Source organism: Hibiscus syriacus, unplaced genomic scaffold (genome assembly GCF_006381635.1).
Source record: "Hibiscus syriacus cultivar Baekdansim isolate YM2019G1 unplaced genomic scaffold, ASM638163v2 tig00110013_pilon, whole genome shotgun sequence".
Taxonomy (NCBI): domain Eukaryota; kingdom Viridiplantae; phylum Streptophyta; class Magnoliopsida; order Malvales; family Malvaceae; genus Hibiscus; species Hibiscus syriacus.
This window is the reverse complement of record NW_024062563.1, coordinates 2,070,638-2,076,480: the sequence shown is the minus strand read 5'-3', so window position 1 is coordinate 2,076,480 and position 5,843 is coordinate 2,070,638. Positions and strand designations below refer to the sequence as shown.

The window sequence follows — 5,843 nt, the reverse complement described above, 5'->3', positions numbered from 1 at the left end:
TTAATCCACCACCACTGCCCAAAATAAGGGTAAAAAGGGTGGCATGACAACAAAACTACGTCGTATCAACTCTGGAATCAGCTTTAAAAGAAACGACAGCTCCTGCTGTGAGAATTGCAGGTTCGACTTCGCCTTCTTCTGCTCCTCATTCCCTCCTTTCAAACTCTCGTTCAAAGGCTTAACTATCATGTCGTCCACAGCGTGCGATATCTCTTGAACAAAATCAACTATAACCCCATCGATCCCCATTAAATGTTGCATGCAAACAGCCTCCGGCACATTGCTGCAAACATCACAATTTTTTTATGTTAAGTTTTCGGACCGAATACAAGATTTTATGTTAAGATGGTCCAACTTTAGGGGTGAAGGAATTTGAAATTTTCAAGGTACAATCGGTCGATCCCTGGGTACTTACTTGAGTTTGCCATATGTGAGGAGGGAGAGGTTAGCCTCTTTGATCTTGGGGACTGCTCCTGGATTTCTGAACACTCCTTTGATCTCAGAAACAATCCCCTGTAAACCACCTTCTAAACAGACCTTTATGGCCTCCTCCAGGGAATTTCTTCTTACATCAGGGTAAACTTGTGTCCCACAGTTTGTTAAGAAGAAAACCTGTTCATTTTCCAACGTAAAACAGTCTTTTAAGAAGAAGATTCACAAGCATGTTTGATAATAATGCCTGAAAATTGTATAAGCTTAAGTGCTTACAGGATATGTGTTCTGCAATTTCCAAACAAGCTGAGCAGCATCAGGGTGAAAGCTAGAGAAGATTATAGGCCTGTCTTTAGCATATTCAGATACCACCTGTGACAAAATTACAAAGAATCATATTTTTTTCAAGTATTATAGAGAGAAAAAGTTTCCCTCCATTGATTTTTTACCTGCAAAATGACTTGAAGAACATGGGTGAGATGGTCTTGGTGGTAAACAATATTGTCATCAAATTTCAACTCAATGTTAAACCCTAAAGAAGAGTCAACTTTCCGGAAAGCTTCGGCCAGTGTACAGAATGAATCATCAGTTTGAACATTCCATCTGAGGATTTTCCCATCTTTTGATTTCCTCAACAAGCTTTTCCCCTGTTTCCCTGCCTCCCTCTGGGGTCCAAACCAAAGAAATTCTTCCAAACTCATGTCATTGACCCTCTTTTCATACACAGTTCCCTGGAGAATATCAATGCAAATAAAAAATTAACCTTGATAATTACTTAATAAAAAATAACGACAAATATAATCATCGTATAATAAAATGAAATAAAGGGTACCGTACATTTTCTTGAGAGAAGAGGAAGTCGTCGTGGAAAATTACAGGGTAGTCATCTTTCGTCACCTACAAAAAACCAAAATGGCTTTCTTTACTTTCCTGTGATTGGCTCAGGGCCAGTTTTTTCATCACCTCCATAGCTTGTTTCAATCTTTTTAATTTCGTAAAGTCAAAGTTTTTTAAATTCTATTTAGAAAAAACCCACAAAAAAAACATAAAGCAGTAATCTTTCACTTGAAAAGGGTAATGGAAATCTATTGATTCAATTAAGGAAATGTAATTATTAAACTTAGGGTTTTATTTATCTTTCTTTAAAAATTAAAGTTATTAGCCAATGCTTTGGAAACGCGCTTGTAGGCACGTGGGGCATGATCCACCAATCCAGTCAGATAGAGACAGAACATCATGTCGTACGCGGCGAGCGTACGACGACTGTCGATACACACTCATCTTTTATGCGATCTAACGTGGAAGAAGATCTCGAGGTAATCTAAAAATATGTCATTTTTTTTAGATATCTTAAGATTTTGAATGTTTACCTGAACGTTGAATTCGATGAAATCAATGGGAAATTTAGCGGCCGAGTTAAAGGAGAGAATGGTGTTTTCTTTAATGGCTTCCATCCTCGAATCAGAGCTTTGCATAATATTCATCCCATGTCCCCTATGCCCTATCACCAGAAACTTCGGTGCCGTAAACGCCGACGCTTCCATGTTCAACTCCATCCCTGAATCCCCAACCGTAAACGCAAAAAAAGAAAAGAAAACCCAGAATGTAACGAACATAAAGAGGAACCGCACGTACCTTCAGAATTGAAACGGGATGAATAACTAGAGGCGCTGTTTTCCGGTACCTGGTCGAGAATCGAGATTAGGGACATCGGAGACATTGACGGCTTTAAGAGCCATTGTTGTAATAAAGAGGGTTAAAGAATAGAGAGGACGATGATGAAGGATTTTGATGAATGTGTTTTTTGTTTGCGGAAGAATTGTGTCATGTTAATGTATATGAGGAGGGAGAATAAGTACGAAGGATCTAAAATTAGGATTTTAGGATTTTCTTTTTGGAGTTTGCAAAGGTCCAAAAAAAATGCCGTCGGATATTCTCCGTCAACTTCGGTCTCGAGTCACCAATTACACGTCGAAATGTCAACTTATTCCGTCATGTTTAACGGCGATTGTCTAATACATTTGTTGATTTATCTATTATTAGGAACTTTTATTGACCGAACCCAACACATACTTGGAAACAATTGATAAAATGAATCATACAAATAGAAATTGCATCGCATTCAATGAATACATGATTTAAGTATCAAAGTAAATATCATATCAGATGAACAATACCATATCAGATGAAAAAAAAATAGATATATTTGGTGGCGATTTTCCCAAAAATCACCATTTCCCATCAGACACTCTTTCAACTTTATTTTTAGATCTAACACCCGTTGTAGGAAGGCGCGGCCCATGCACCGTGCCTTATGCTGACATGGTGCCACGTTGGGTACGCGCCTTCTGCCACGTAGGAGTATAGCGCGGTGCATGGATCACGCATTCCATTTAATTTCGGCAATCAGTAGACCGTTCACACCCCCATCCCACCCTTATAAATACCTCCATTCTCAATCATTTTCATCACACCAAATCCTCTTTATTTCCCTCAAATCCTCTCAACTTAAGGTATATTTTATTATATTTAATATTTTATTAGTATTTTATTTAATTATTTAATTGCTTTAATATTTTATTTAATTAATTTTTTTTGCAGTTATAAAATGAAAGGCGATTTGTTTCGTTTGGATGGAAATCATATATCTCGACATTTTGTTGATACAATAATATTTTTACATTTTAATTTAATTTAAATTATTAGTAATAATTTATTTAATTTTTGATTATTAGTTTATAAATTAATTTTTGTAATTATTAATATTTTTAGGATAGCGACCGTATATTAGATCCTTTTATCCGGAACCTTAAGTTAGCGATACCAACCCGTGTCTGGCTGTATTTAGTCGAGGCTGGATTCGGTCACATAGCTAGATATGAAGGCCATTGTAGGATAGAACCAAACATGATTTCTGCATTAGTGGAGCGGTGGATGCCGGAGACTCACACATTTCATCTTCCGTGTAGAGAGTGTACGATTACGCTTGAGGATGTTTTCATGCACTTGGGGCTCTCGGTGGATGGAGATGTGATATCAGGGATGACGCACGGTAACTGGACTACTTTGTATCGGGATTATCTAGGAGGTGTCCCGTGAAATTTTAACGGTGGTCGGATACCGTTAAATTGGTTAGATGCAAATTTTCAGAATTTAAGTTAGGACGCCTTAAAGGATCAAGTTAAAATGTATGCACGGGCATGCATACTGCAGTTGATAGGAGGGTTGCTGATGCTGGACAAATCGCGCAACTAAGTTCACTGTATGTGGTTGCGGCATCTTGGTGATTTTCATCTGGCCGGATCAATGAGTTGGAGCTCGGCAGTTTTGGCATTCCTGTATAGGAAGATGTGTCGAGCGATTGACTACAGGAAAAATGCTATCGGCGGATGTCTCCTTCTGCTGCAGTCTTGGGCATGGTATCACTTGCCCTTTTTATGTCCTGTTGTGAAGAACTCGTTCGTATTTCCACTACTATTGAGGTAATTACAAAACTGATTTCGTATATTAATCATTTTATCCAGTGTATAATAAAAATTATTATTTCCTTGAATAAGTGATCTATTGACAGGAAAAATCATCGGGATATACCTGATGAATTAGAAATAATCAGGCTGCTAATCGATCAGAAGGCTGGCACAAATGTATGTATTTTAATGTTTGAAAATCTATTTTGTATTATAGTTATATAATTAGATTATTATTTTGATAAGAATTATATATATATTTGTTTTAGTTTAAATGGACTCCGTATTCTAATGATGATATGAGGATGTGCATCCCACCGGAGTTAAGGGGCCCATAAAATGTTTGGATGGCGGTGGTCCCTCTGATCTGTTATACTATTGTCGAGTGGCACCCCACTGATCGCGTGCTCTGGTAATTTGGTTTTGTTCAACCAATTCCGGAAGCACCTCGCAATATGGACCAGTTGCATAACACAAATCAACGCTGTAAAACGAATACAGATTGGCTGGTGAAGCATTATGAGTGGGTCATGATGTGGGAGGATCAACATCGACGCATTCCCCATAGAGAGACCATTTATGTTGACGATTTGACGGTTGCAGATGAGTATTATGAGTGGTTTAACAGTAATGGGAAACTGTTTCTGCTTTCCAAGGATGCACGAGGACAGAGCATTCATCGACGTCCACAAAGACGTGCACCGTCACAACCCCATCGTCCTCCGACTCGTGGACGGAGAGCAGGTGCCTCCGGTTCGTCGTCAGCTACACCACTAGAACCTTCACAACAACCACCGTCTGCAGTGACGTACACCCCGTAGCTATATCTGATGCCATCACTGACTTTCCCTTACCAGATACCGCCACCGTCACAGAATTATATGACCTATCCTAGAGGATATTATGGGTCTATGTTTGTATATTCGACTTGGGGTTTATATACTAGTTATTTGGTGGGTGCAATCTCATCACCGATGGCCGTCGCACAAACACCTCCTGTACAGTTTTCTCATTCATTGGTGTCTGTGTTTTCTGAGTTTTCCCAGTTTTCTATGAGTGGTGGATTAGTCAGTAATACACCTCCAAGGTCCTTATTCTATGGAGGTGTTACATTGTCATCAGTTCCTCATCAACAAAATGTATATGCTCCTGACGACGATGACGATGATGATGGTGATGACAGTGAGGAGTCAGAACCAGTTATACAACGAAATTCTCCTTGAGATAAATAGCCACCGCCCTACGGAACACATTCGCATCACAAACATCGATAGTTTTTTATATTTTTATCATATTTATATTTACTTGTTTATTGGACTTTCTTTATTGTAATTTTTTTATTATTTATCATTTAATACTTAATTTATTTTATTAATTTTGTTGGACTTTTTGTTAATTTATTTTGTTAATTATGTTTATTACCATTTAATACCAGTTATTGTAATTTTTTTTATTATTTACCATTTAATACTTATTGTAAGTTTGTTGTATTTAAAATTATATTCAAATACCAAATTGCTATTAGTTTGATAAAATTTAATAATTATGTTCGATAGCTTTCTTAAGTTTGTCATTTATTATCTCTTTTATTATAATCACATATAACGCCAACGTCGAATCCCATTTTCTTGTATTGTTTTTTAAATCGTCATCAGTGGTTATCAAATGATATTAACTTTAAATAAATGTAAATTAAACTAAAAGAATTATTATTTGATAAACAACAACTACATCAATTCCTCATCAATGTTTACTTAATGACAAAAGAAGTGGACATGTTCTTCTAGTGTGCCCTGAGTTTCTAAAATGCCCACATTTTTTGCTGTGTTTAGATGTTTCTCGAATATCCATATCACAATGAATTCGAGTGGATTTTGGACGACCATGCTCGCTCAATAAAGTCGGATCTAGTACAATCGGAACCCAATTCTGAACCTCATTAGG

General features: G+C 37.3%; 1 pseudogene; it reads right to left on the bottom strand.

Moving 5' to 3' along the window:
* LOC120212399 lies at positions 1–2,195 on the bottom strand (annotated as a pseudogene).
* Between the last annotated feature and the right edge of the window lie 3,648 nt (positions 2,196–5,843).